Source organism: Dermacentor andersoni, chromosome 2 (genome assembly GCF_023375885.2).
Source record: "Dermacentor andersoni chromosome 2, qqDerAnde1_hic_scaffold, whole genome shotgun sequence".
In the NCBI taxonomy this organism is placed as follows: domain Eukaryota; kingdom Metazoa; phylum Arthropoda; class Arachnida; order Ixodida; family Ixodidae; genus Dermacentor; species Dermacentor andersoni.
Window position 1 is genome coordinate 110,845,636 of NC_092815.1, and position 14,274 is coordinate 110,859,909.

Here is a 14,274-nt window from a genome sequence, read left to right on the forward strand (position 1 = left end):
TCACGAAGGTGTACTCGATATAATAAAAGGCAGAAACAAGAAGACGTAAAAAATCGATTTCAGATTTCGAACTTTTGTTTTCACTCGCAAGCTCATTTTATTCTGCTGGACTTATTTGATAGTGAGCAAGCGAAGGCGGACCTTCTGCTTGCCATTTGCGGTGGTCAGCAAGTCTGACTGCCCTTACAGCCCGAGCCGGACGACGTTGCAACATGATCTGTCTCCTTATTTTCATTGCGCCTTCGCTGGCGCGCCGTACATTTCCTTGATGGAAGCTCACATTTGGGTCACTTAGTATAGGCGAGCGCTTGCGGAAACAGCGCAGTGAAACTGTATTTTCGCTGTCTTTTTCCTGTCTTTTTTTCGTTCTTCTTCTTTTTCTGTGCCGCTGATCAAATCCGAAATGTTTAACGCCCATTATAAATTCAGTTGCCACTTTCGAAACGAAAAATAAAAGCGGCGCGTGTGTGTTTTTCTGCTTATTTTCTTATACGCTGTTTCCTAAAGAATACATCTGTTCCTCTGAATCGCATATACCACACTTTTTTTTCTTGTATCACAACTGTTGGCCTGGTTCTGCTGTGGGGACAACATCGGGTTCACTCCAACGAATGCTTGCTCATACCCGAGCACGAAGCTGGGTCTGTTTATAACTGCTTCTAGCCTACATATTACCACCACGTAGACTTGGACCAAGATTGTGGCGACTCGTACGAGGATTAAGGTCAGGCTAAAGTGTTTTTGAATGTTCTGAGTGCAGTGTCTTTTGGGTCATGCAAGAGTTTTACTGTTATGGTCTCGTTCGCATTCCAACGAATCACGTAGGTAGAGATAAAACTCGGGCGCTTTTTTGGTGGTCTTAGGTAGAGGCTCCGGTGCTACATTTCGAGACAAAACTTCGTGCATTTTGAATGGCATTATTTGATCGTATTCAGACGTCCCGTTGATATCATCTCCTTTTCTTACGCGTTTGTTGGCTTTGCCACAACGTAAGTGTAAATGCAGTGGTGCACGCTTTACAAGGCATGGCGAGCATGAAATTATTATTTGATTCGAAAACATATATACACTTGACAAGAAAGGGAAAGCGAGAAGAGACTGCTTGTTTGCTCACAGAGGACCCAAAATACTCCCGGTTTCGCTCCCCGGAACAGACCGCTAAATTTAGCGGGTGACAAAGAGAATAGCAAGGTGATGTAGCCTGCAGATGTGCGGGGCTCTCTAGCTGGCACCAGCTTCGCAGTTAAAACGTTGTTTAATGAATGAGGCTTACTCCGAAGTTCAACATAAATGTACATGATACATGAGTTCGACGCAGAAGGCGCGTTTTTTATCATTTAGCATGTACATTTGCTCGGCTACGGAACAAAATTATTGGGTTTTCTTGGCAAACATGGGTGCCGAAAACGTGCGATCGGAAGTTTTCTGGGGTTACAAACACACTGCTGTTACAGTGCTGAGAAAAGAGTCAATAAATAGCATGGTGCAGTAGGCACCCACGATGTGGCATCTATGCAGACACGACAACCCTGGCGCATGCGCACGTAGCACCACCTTGTGCGCGTGGCAGTACCATTTCTTGTATTGCGCTTTACTGAAGCTGTCTGCTATTTTGACGAGTTCATTGTTTTGCACCAGTAAGAGAAACGTTACCATAAGTGCTGAGCAGCTGTAAATGCGATGTAAATTCGTTGGGACAGAAAAATATGGTGAAGCGCATGCAGGTCTGCCGCGTAGCAGTTAGTGAAAGGTTTCACCGTGGCATTCTAGCTCTTTGTCGGAATGTTCTATACGGTGGCCGTCTGCGACCGTTTCGAGTAGTATTCAGCCAGACAGGCAGTGTCACACACTGTCACGCATGCTGCTCGTTTGAAGGCTGTCAAGCGCCACATCATTCGGGACCATACGCACAAGCCAGCTGCTCTAAATAACCTCGAGGTTCTCTTTATAGCCTTATCGCGATCCCAGGGGGACTCGAAGACTCGCCACAAATGACGTTCAAAGTTCGCCATGGAGCTTCCGGCACTTTCACAGACAGACAGACGGAAGGAGACAAACAGGACGGGAGAGAACGAGAGAAGCAAGATGAGAAAGGCAAGGTGGATAATTAAACGTAACCAGAGCTGAAGCAAGTGGAGAAAAAGAAAAAAAAAAGAAGAGGAGGCGGCATCGTGTAGGGGACCGGCCACGTGCGCGAACAAGTTGAGCGTCGCACTGACAAAGTCTATCATGCAGATGACGCGTGCACTTTAGGAAGTGAAGCAGCGAGTTCGTCGCGTTCTGTGTGGACATAACCGCCTCTTTTCATTCGGAGTAACGCGAAACTCACTGTGCGTAGCATCTAAAGGAGGTGAAATAGAGTGTAGGCATGGGCCCGTGTTACAGCGTGGCGTGCTCATGGAATTAAAGCAGAGCGACAACATAAACATTTCGCCTTTATCGAATGCTCTGTAAAGCTTGTATTACAAGCGCGGCAATATAGTTCTGTAAGTGTGACAAATTTGTGCAGTGTTCGAAAAGAGCACTGTTGCTATGCATTTTCGGAGTCCGTGGTTTTGGTCAAATGCTTCGAATAGTTCCTATAGTGTGGATGATGAAAACAACCACGTTTGTCCTACCTATATTCGCCACTCTAAGATACCGTTGCTCTATGGCCTCCCAGGTGAATATATATATATATATATATATATATATATATATATATATATAAAAGTTCGACAGTTGAAAGAGCCATACTTTCCGTTCATACAGCATCCGTAGGCAGTGACACTTGAAAACGGCCACCGATTCCCAGGCAACAACAGGCATACTGCCCTATTCACAGATACACGCGGCGTAAGACTGTACGGCTCTCCGTATGCTCTCCAACGCCGTGACATCAGACAACCTCTAGCACGAATCGCTGCTACATTCTACACGATGTAGGGCATTGCAAGGCGGGGCCGGGGAGCGGGGGAGTTGCAAAAGACTTTCTCGTCTCGTGGTGGGCATCAGTGTCAAAATGGTTCGCCGCGACTCTTTTATGCACAGGCTCCGCGATGAGATGCATTCATTCTCTACAGACGACCAGAAAGAAAAAAAAAGAGAGAATTTATTTTTCTGCGCTCATAGTTGCTGGAGTCACACGACAGAGCGAACGAAGGGCGTGTTATTGCGACAACAGAGAAAAGCGTGCAACCGCCGAGAGCTAGGAAACCATTTGCGGCCAAGAACCGAGAGCCAAGTTGTTCGGTCGCGGCCCGACGTACGACCCGGGTAGGTCCTCGCTGGGCCGCTGCGCGTCTCTGCGGCCGAACGAAGCTCGGCTGAGTCAGAAGCGAGAAAAAAGATGCAAATATGTGGGGCGCGGGACAGGAGTGCGCACTGAAAGGAGGGTTTGGGGAAGGGGTTGTTAGACGAGAAAGAAGGGGTACGCTGGTGTGTGACGGACTGCGAGAGTGAAAGAGAGCCAGCGAATGTCTTGAAACGCGCTTCTGCATTGTTTGCACGGATGTGACGGAGCTATAGGCAAGGGCAAGAGAAAGACGATATAGCACCTCCCCCTTGCCTTTCCCCCACGGACTCCCATACAAACCCTTGCCATGAAGGAAAGATAACTAGTTGCCGCAGGCTCTGTGTTGGATGGCTCTGTGTGCTCCGCCTTTAAAAAAGAAAGAGAGAGAGAATTAGGGATGATGTAATCATTAAAAACTGCCGCTCGGCAGCCTTACATTGCTTAGCGTTCGCTTTGCACAAACTGCAGATGACCCCGTTACAGTTTAAAAAAGAGGGAACGGTTCTCAGAGCACAGCAAACGACCACTTTCACAGATTTTATCGCTGCGGATGGTTTAATTCTATTGCTGCATCAGACAAAGTAAAATCCGTTATTTCGGTTATCGAAAAAAATAATCTGCATTGCTTTTGAATACCGACGCAACGCCGCCTCCGATGAACTCGCAGGGTAATTTGTCACCTCTTTACCGTTACTATCTTTACTACGACATAGGCTTCCCAAACCGTCCCGAATTAAGAAGGCCAGTCCCGAATTAAGAAGGTCAGTCTGGGCTTCTAAGTAGAGGTCCCGAGTCCCGAGTTGACCAAGTCGGTACGGCCAAATGTCCCGACATTTACCGCCTTTTTTCTTCTGAACAACAATACAAAAACCAGATTTCGTTTCTGTAACACATGACAATGGCTGTTGCACATTCTTCTCTTTTGTCTTCTGTTGCACTGTTATATTAACATAAAGACGGTTTCGTTTTTGTCCTGTTCTTTTTCTTCTGTTGTAGTTTCTAACCAGTCGCAGTATTTATATCTGTAGGCTTATTGGTAGCCGTGTTACCAAGCAGCTACCGCATCCTTCTAGTTGTAAATCGTGACATGGTATAACTAACACAAATGATTAAACTTTGTTGTACATACAGACAGGCTACTGCACCCATCACTGATCGAATTACGAAGGCGATTAACTAATATCTTCGCAAATATTTTATAATCCAGGTTGCCAATATTGTGCCTGATGCTACAGCGACGGAGAGAATACTGATCCGCGAGAGTGTGATCGCACCAACATCTAGCTGTCGTAATTGTCTGACACCTGCTCAACGTCTGCGTTCTGGATAGAGCTGACGTCCGCGCCTTCGTATTGTTCTAGCAAGTCGCCTTCCCAGTTGGGAGGCGGTTGTTGTCGTCGTCGCCGTCGTTGTTGTTGTTGTTGTTGTCGTTGTCCTGAACAATTCTGGCGCATACCCACAGTGGGAGATTGGCCAGGAACAAGGTGGTTAAGAGAAACGAACGCGAAGAGAGAGGGGGAACCACACAACATACAAAAAATATAAATTATATATAAAGGGTGTAGTGTTGAGGAGGAAGTAAATGAAGCAATAGCAAACGCTTAATTAAAAAAAAAAGAGATTTGATTTGCTAAGCAAATGTTTCTGTCGCGGAAACCAAGAATAGGGTCTCTAAAAAGACAGGATATTAGGTATGGACAAGTTTATAGCAGCATTGCGTATCCAGAAGATTCCCCGGCGACAAACTCCACTATAGCGGAGTTTGTAATAATATGTCTCTTAGTACAGCGAAACATCTACAGGGCAGAAAGAAATGATTTATTGTCTCTAGCTTGCCACAGAACCTTCTAGAGGTACTGAAAACGATCGAACACGTGTGCTTGTTGTTTCGTATCACGTATGTGGCTCCTACAACCTAAGGGATTTTGGCGAGGAAATGGATGGATTATATCAATATATAATGAAGAATAAATTTCCGACTATGTATGGACTTGGCGCCGTAGAACGTGAAATTCTGTGTTAAAATAAAATCAGTAAAGTCAGATCGAATGAATATTAATGAATTTGGTTGAACACAAGAAGAAAAGATTAAATTTAGCAGGGCATTTGGTTGGACTCCATAAGAAATTTTTGGAGAGCGGAGCAGACGTTTCTGTGGCTGAATCCCAAAGTAGAGATTTCTTCTCGTATTCACTGAATGGTGCCGGCGTCGTCTTGGTTTATTTCAAGGATAGCTTGAGAGGTATTAGCGCGGTGGTCCAGATATAAATTTGAGAAAAAGCCCGACTAATGCTACAGTAAAAGGAGCTGAAAGGTTGTTTCAGTAGAGTTTAGTGGCTAAGTCCCGATAGGCATCGTGCAGATGTAAATCAAGCTCCAATCGGGAGCGAGTTGTCCTTTGGTCAGGAGGCCAAAAAAAAAAAAAAAAAAGTAAAGAGCCGCATTTCACTTCAGCTCCGGAAGGCGCAAATTGCACGAACGAATAGGACTCGTGCTTCATTTACTTCTCGAAAGAAGATGGCTCGCTCGCGCCCTTCGAACATTCACTCCAACAAACATCTCACGAAACAGTCTTAGGATTACTAAGCTTTACATTTAGCCTTGTATCGCGTCACTGTTTGCGCGTCAGGGGTGTCATTTTTTTCTTCTTCTCCATATGGTGATGGTGAAGCCGTAGATGACGAGACGACCTGAAGACGTCAAAAACGCATCGATGACGACAACGGTCGTCGTCGTCGTATCGAAATGGACGGACGGATGGACGCAAAAGACGAACACGGTTTCGTGCGCTTAACTGATCTCGCAGTAAAAAAATGTCAATAATAAAAATAAAGACAGGAGAAAACTTTGCCCAACAACATCGCCACTGGGTGCGGAATTTCTACCCACAAGCCAAGATGTAGTTGAGATCCCCAGGCACTTACTACTGAGCTACGGCGTGTCGTATAGGTTTACTAACTTGTGCGGAGTTTCGTGCGCCACGAAGACCGTGCGAACGGTGGCGCACGTGCGTGATATATTACGGTGTCCACGGCACGCAGTACATATACTGCAGCCGACGAAAGTGGAGTTGCGCGCGTCTCAAAGAAGACGTCGTTCTTGAGAAGATGTCGGCAAATGAATTAATGGCCTGAGGAATTGCCGAAGTATGCTGAATCCGTCTTTTCTTTGGCGGTTACGATAGATAAATGGATCAAAACATCAACCACTCAGTAAGGGTCACTTCACTCTGGTTCACACCTTCAGTCCGCAGGTGTGTTCCTCTGCCTCAACATCTCGAGTGGAGTTCGTACGGGAGACGGGAATTCGTGATCGCGCGTACATCGTTCTTTTTTTCGTCAGTGCTGTTGGGCAAACTAATGCAAAAAAGAAAGTAAATTTACATGTATTGCACGATGGGAGAAAAGATGAAAGTTATGCCGTGCGAGAGTCGGCTTCTGCCGTTAACGAGCCGATACGGGAACGACACTTCAGCGGTGCACGGCGGTAGCACAGGCGCAGCGATCCTCTCGAGAGGTGGCGGGTCGAAAGCTGCGTCACGCGCAGAGCACCGCCCGTGCCAACGTCCGTACTTCGTCTCGTGGAGACAAGAAGCATTGCGAGGCGGTCGTGTAGCGGTCGATGCAGTGTGCGCGTCGTGGCACTTGAGTCTACGTATAAGTGCTTCGCGGGTGTTTTGCTTGACGGCAAGTGCGCGCTGACAAGAGTCCATTCACTTCGTCCGCTGTTCTTCATGTGTCACGCTGTCGCGGCGTGCATGTGCCGTTACGGGATCAACGAAGAAAGGAATCCGCGCAACGAGGAAGAAGAAGGACAAGATAAAAAGGAAGTGCAGCAGAAAAATAAGGAGGACTTACGAAATGCAACGCTGAAGGCGACGACCTTCTCGGGAATCGACACCGTTATGAATCATACAGAAATGAATATGCGGCGTGAGTGCTCAACGGTGTGTCTGTACCGCTTGAACCCGACATGCCTCGCTACAGCAGGGGTATATAATATTCCAGTGAAAGAACAAGCGGTGATTATTTTGTTTCTGCGAGTTTCACCCGTTGTGGCGTTGTATAGTGAAGGCGAAAAGGAAACAGTGCCGCAAGGCATGCGTCAAGAATGTGGAACCGAATTCACGAAACTTTGCGTTCGTAAGCGATAATTGCTATTGGCCGGGAATATTCGCTAATAATATATGCAGCATTAGAATGGGCTAAAATTCGCGCTTACAAGCAATTCTAGCGTATGAATCTCTTTTGTGTACACGAGCCGTAACTCTTTATGGGACAAACTTGTGCACCCAGAAAGAGAAAAGATCACGGCGATAGCGGCGAGCACAGTCGTCGGTCGTCGGATTCAATCTCCCGGGTCGAGTTCATCCACCATTTATACATGTCTCGCCGGACATTCAGGTTACTCGTTGGTGCTCGCGTGCATTGTAGAACTTATACGCCATTATTCGCGACGCCCGCGCAATCTGATCAGATACGCTATAGGATTGACGACAACGTTCAAGAAATTTCGAATACTGTAGGCGCGTCTTGCGCCGAGTGACGACTTGATAATACTGATGATGCGTGTAATGGAAACGAATAGCGATAAAAAGTAAAATAACGACGCGTGACGACAACCTTGCTTTGTATTCATACAAGTATTTGTTCGCGTTTCTATCTCTCTCTCTTGGTGCATTTGCTTCCCTTCTCCACCTTTCTTTCCGTCTATCTCTTCTCACCTTTCTCCCATTCTCCCAGAGTATGTGTAGCAGACCGGATGTTTCTTTTCTGGTTAACCTCTCCACCTTTCGCACCTAATATCTCTCTCTCTCATTCTCTCAATCGCATATATCTCAGTCGTATTCGCTATGCCGGAGCTTTAGCCAACTTGCTATTTGTTCTTTTTCCATTTACACTCAACGGATTACGGAAGTTTAGTTATTGTTGGGGCATTATACTTTCCCAAAGGTTGGTAGAAAGGGCGCGACCAACCTTGCACCTCTCGAAGGAAGGCTGTCAAGTCGCAGGCTGCATTTGTAGAGTATCCCAGGGGCACTTTTTCTATGGTCGGGTGAACCGACGTGTAAGTGAACCGCGTAGTCGCCTCCGGGCTGGTTAGGCACCTCGCTGACGTGAATGTGACATCGCTTTTGATCGGTAGGAGTCTCAGACCACAGCAGTTGCGATTCGGCGGGCGGTTCCAGCGGGCAGTTCCAAGAGCGCCGTGCCTATAGAACAATAAATCGCTAGTAAAACAAAAATTTATCCGCAGTTGCCACTGGAAATAGAACTCATGCCACTGCGGCAATATTCGCCGGGAGCCCGACGTGCTAACCCCTCCAATGTCTCTTCTTCTCTCTGGATTTATTTATACTGAACTATAGCGGATGCGCCTGCGCGGTGTATAGTCTTCGAACCTTGAGCAAGTCAACGTGTTGGGTCTCGTTCTCTACGTGTACCCTATGTAATAGGGCACATGTGTGTCCCACAGATTGAGGAGATTTATGTTCGTCAGGCGTCGGAAGGTGCTCGCCCACACCGAGCTCTCTCGTTGCTTACAGAAATACACCTGATAGCTTCTCCATCAACGTAACGTTGTTGTCCTAAGCCTCAAAATCGGAATTGAACATGTGTCCCCGGAAGGTTTAGGTGTAAATAACTGTCGGGAGGCACGTGCTATGCCACTTCGTCACGTCAATGTTCTGTGAACTATGCCTTCTCTGTGGGAATTCGCGTGCAAGGCCGGCTTGACCGCTAGGCTCTCAGTGTGCTTATAATTGCTAGGTTCTGTTTTATGACTCACAACACTAATCTCCTAGCCTGCTTGGCTCACTGAGCCATTCTCGTGATAAAAGGCCGTGTTCCATCTATTTACTTTTCGCAGTATGTTCGATGTTTGCACGTATAGCATGCGTGACGCATAATCGGAGAGTGGAGGCGTGAGCTGCGCATGCATTTTGGAGGCAGCAAGCAGGCATTATACGCTCACTCGGCATCGCTGGAGATGTATAATATTGCTACGGGAAGGGGCGTAGATATATTTAAATCGCTTTTGTGTGAGCGCCGAAGAGCGTTAGTTCCAAATCTTCGTTGTCGTCTTTCAGGCCCCAATCCAAGTCATCTTCTTCTAACGTTACACACTGTTATATTACTCTCGACGGAAGAAGCGCCTTATTCACGCGACTCACTTGTTCCAGAAAGGTATGGTTTGAGGCGGATGACGTGGGAGATGTCAGAGAAAGGTGAAGGCGCGGCTGTGTCGAGTGGAGACGCTTCATACGTGACAGGGGGCACCTGGCGGAGGATGCGGTAAGGGCCGGAGTATCGCGAGAGGAGCTTTTCCAGAAGACCAAGAGGCCGAGATGGAGCTCAAACTAGAACAATGGCGCCTGGTTCGTAGTCCACATCGTAATGGTGTTGGTCGTAACGGAACTACTGGCGTGTCAGTGAAGCGGAGAGACGAAGGCGGGCAATATGGCTTGCTTGGGCCGCTGTGGCTACGGCGTCACTAGCGTACTCTACCGGCGAGTCGAGTGTGGTGGAAAGCAAAGTCTCCAAAGGTAAGGTCGGCTCAAGGCCGAATAGAAGGCAGAAAGGCGAGTAGCCAGCTGTGCCGTTGCGCGAGGAATTATGGGCAAACGTGACCAACGGTAGAGCAGTGTCCCAGTCGCAATGATCGGAGGAAACATACATGGCCAGCATGCCAGCTTCTGTCCGGTTGAGGCGTTCGACAAGACCGCTAGTTTGAGGGTAATAGGCTGTAGCAAGCTGGTGTTTAGTTGCACATGATCGAAGTAAGTCGTCGATGAATTTGGCTAGGAAGTCTCGTCCACGATCGGTGAGTAGTGGACGAGGTGCGCCGTGGTGTAAGGTAACGTCGTGAAGCAAGAAGTTTGCGACGTCTGTAGTGCAGCTGGTGGGTTGGGCTCTTGTAATGGCATAGCGGGTTATACAGTCCGTACCGACGGCAATACACTTATTTCCGGCATTCCATGTAGGAAATGGCCCGAGAAGATCAACACCAACGCGAAAAAAAGGATCGGTCGGTATGTCCAGAGGCTGCAGCAGATCAGCTGGAGACATAGCTGTTCTTTTACGGCGTTGACACGACTCACAGGCGGCGGACATAGAGGCGGACAAAGCGGTTGAGACGGGGCCAGAAAAAACGTCGCCGATTGCCGCCTTACGTCCGAGAGACGCCAAGGTGCCCGCCGGTGGGAACGTCGTGCAGTCACTGGAGTACAGTCTGTCGAAGATGAGACGGAATGATCGTTAGCACCTCGGGCCCATAGGGGTGCACGTTTCACAAACATACGAAGGGATGGGTCGGACGGATGAGAAAGCACGCGTTGGGTTAGCTGCCGTAACAATTCATCATGCCGTTGTTCAGCGTCAATGTCTTTCAAGGCAGAGAGCGAGATAACGCCGATTGGTGCGGCATCCACTAGAGCATCCGGTGCATCGGCGGGATAACGAGACAGGCAGGCGGCGTCCTGATGTAAGTGACCCGACTTGTGTACCCCAGTGTATGTGTATTCCTGGAAGCGTAGGGTCCAGTGACCGAGACGATCGGTGAGATCCTTGAGTGAAGAAAGCCAACGAAGGGCGTGGTGATCGGTGGTTACTGTAACAGGTCGAGCATATAAGTAGGGTCGGAACTTGCCCACCACCCAAACGAGCGCGAGACAGTCGCGCTCAGTAAGCGAGCAATTGCACTCGGGCGTGGAGAGGAGGCGGCTGGGGTAGGCGGCAACGCGATCGTGCCCACGTCGGCGTTGGGCTCAAGTTGCGCCGATTCCGTAACTACTGGCGTCAGTGCGAATTTTTGTGGGAACCGATGTGTCCAAATGTGCGAGAAATGAAGGCGCTGTGGTGGTGGTGGTGGTGGTAGTAAACTTTATTGAAAGGGGGAAGGGTAAAGGAGGACGTGGCTGAGGTATCGGGCTCAAGTAAGGCCTTTGGCCTGCTTGGCCTTCGCCCAGTCCGCCAGTTCAAGCTGTCGGTCGACGTCCCCGCAACTGAGCCAGGCTGTCCAGTCAGTCTCGCTTCTGACGGGGGGATGAGAAAACGGGAGCGAGGTGCATTCCAACATTATGTGTGTGAATGTTCCTATTTGTGAACAGAGCCTACATTGGTCGCTTTCCTTGCCCCCTGTGATCTTGTTAATGTGCTTTGGATGTGGGTATGTGTTTGTCTGGAGTCGCCTAAACGCGACCGCTTGCGTTTTATCGAGTTGCTTGGCCGGGTTGAGTTCCGAGAAAGGAGTAGCTTGTTCAATGCCCTAGCAGAATGCAACGATTTTCTTCAGTAGGACAGTCGGAGGACGAGCAATATGCGCAAAATTTCTCACAAACCGGTGGAAGTAAGAGCATAGGCTAGTAAATCTTCAAATATCTTTGGAACAGGTCGGCACGGGGAAATTTTACTCTGAACTACAGCGGAGTTGGGGCGAATTCCTGACAAATCGACGGTATGTCCGAGCATGGTCGTTTGACGGCGACTGAAGTGGCATTTGGACGGATTGATCAGCAGGCGAGCGGTGCGGAAAACAGAAAGAATAGATAAATGTCGTTCAAGGTGGGTTGCAAAAGTTGGAGATAATACTATGCCGTCGTGCATGTATATAGCACAAACTAATGGACCATTTAAAGTGACGCACAAGCATGTTCAATCATTCGTTCTACGTTCGCCGGAGCATTGCACAAGCCAAAGGGCATTACCCTCATATAGGTTGTCTAGTGTGACCAATGCGTTCTTCTCACGGTGCAGCTCATCAACGGCAATTTGCCAATTTCCGGAGCGAAGATCTATTGATGAAAGATAAGTCGCACCGTGAAGTTGATCGACATCTTTCTTGGTGATCTTGTTTAAATGACGACAGTCCAGGCATAATCGCCAGCTGTTATTCTTTTTGACGATAGCAACGTGGGAAGCCCACTCGCTGGAAGAGGGCTCAATAATTCCCCTGGCAAGCATTTTGTCAACTTCTGTTTGGACAACCAGTCGCTCAGAGGAGGGCGACACTCGGTGTGGGCGTAGACGAACAGGAGTTGCATCGCCGGTATTTATACGATGCTTCACAACCGTAGTTTGACCCAAAAGGCGATCGTTCTGATAGAACATGTCTGAGTGGGAATCGAGGAGGTCACGGAGCTCTGCGGCTTGTTGAGGTGGGAGGTCCGGCGCAATCACCATCGCAAAGTGGTGGGGCGAAGCAGATGCTGAAGGCGCAGAACGAGCACTGGTCGAAGATGGTGCAACAATTAGAGCAGAAATATGGCAGTCGCGGGACGGTGACAACGTGGCAAGAGACATGCCCCGAGGAAGTGCTTGACGGCACAGTCCAAAATTGTTGACGGGAAGACATGTCTGATTGGCCGCTACAGAAACGACGGTGCGTGGAAAGGAGACATTGTGGAAAATCAGGACTGGAGTTGGGGGCGTAAGCAAATAGTCTCCGTCATGTACAGGTGGACAGGCTAGAACTGTGATGCAGGTTGCTGCTCGAGGTGGGAGACGAATAAAATCCGCAGAGCAAAGCTGAGTTGGGGCTTGAACAGGAGGGTCAACGAAAGGCCTTTCTTAGCAGTGCTCTGGCGGCCGACGGGCTTGCCGAACAAATTTCGAAGCTTCTGCTTGCGCCGATCCCAACTCGTTATCTTTTCTTCGTGAGTCTCGAGTCAGACCCGTGCAGTTTTCTTTAGATAGAATATGATGATCGCCAGCATAAGCGTGTTATCTCACCTGTTGTGTGCGCTGACCCGTTCGTAATCCAGCAACCACCCTTCGACGCCAAGGTTGTCGATCCCAGGAAACATCCCATGTTCGCCAGACTTGGACGGGATGACCGTCGGCGGCATCGACGAAGCCGTGGTTGATGGCTCTCCTTCGGATGACATGGCGGCCAGGTCAAGTCCGCTGTGGAGCTCCGTGTTGCGCATGTGACTACCCACACTTCCAGCAAAGATGTTACGGGAAAAAGTGCAGGCATATTTAAATAGATTTTAAGGGGCTGAGCTAACGCGCGCCGAAGAGTGTTTAATTTGGTTTGCTTTTCCTTTTATGATGGCGCATAGAAGAGTTTTATTTATTTATTTATTTATTTATTTATTTATTTATTTATTTAGTTTGTTTGTTTGCTTCTGAGAGTGGCTCATACCCACAATGAGGAATTGACCAAGAATCGAGTTATTTAATAAAAAAGATTATACGAATGTAAAATGAAGTACTATTGAAAAATTTGGAATAGCTAAAAGAATGAAGTCAGACAAAATTTGATAATTTAGCAAGGAAATAGTACCGATTCAGTAATATGCCTCACAACAGCTGCACCAACATCCCCATGATGATGTCCCCAGAGAAGCGGCTCCCAAAGATATATCGAGAATCGTTATATTCAATCCAGCACCATGAAATTTTCCTTCTATGGTATGCTTTCTTAATGATGAAAAACGGCGACATGGCAGGAAGGAGTGTTGCATTGTTTCGCCCTCACCACAGTATGAGCTGGTAGAACGCAGTATGAGCTGGTGTTTGGTCTGGCTGGGCGCCAGACAAAACAGAAACACAACTTTTCTACTAGGTCATAAGTTCCTGCTCCAAGAAAATAGGAGGTGTCGGTAATCAGCTAAATTTATTAATGATAAGTTTCACGAGTCTTGCATGACTGCCCGTCTCCTGAACCTAGCAGCAGTTACGAAAGCTGATGCAGGAAGTATCGGGAGAATCGGACCACTATATATAGAGGCCTGTCTCGCCAAGCAGTCTTCTAATTCATTCACAACTAATTTTGTGACCAGGCACCCATACCAATATAATTATTGTTCAGTGAGAGGGTACTAGACAATGAAATGCACGTGAAATATATGAGCCAATATTTGCAGTAAGAGCTGAACATAAAGATAAAGAATACGCTACTATTACAACTTCCGAGATTGATGAGTTCACTTTTCGTAGAGCCAACGTAACCACCAGAAGCTGAGCTAAAAATACTGGTATGCAGTCAAGAAGTCTTAA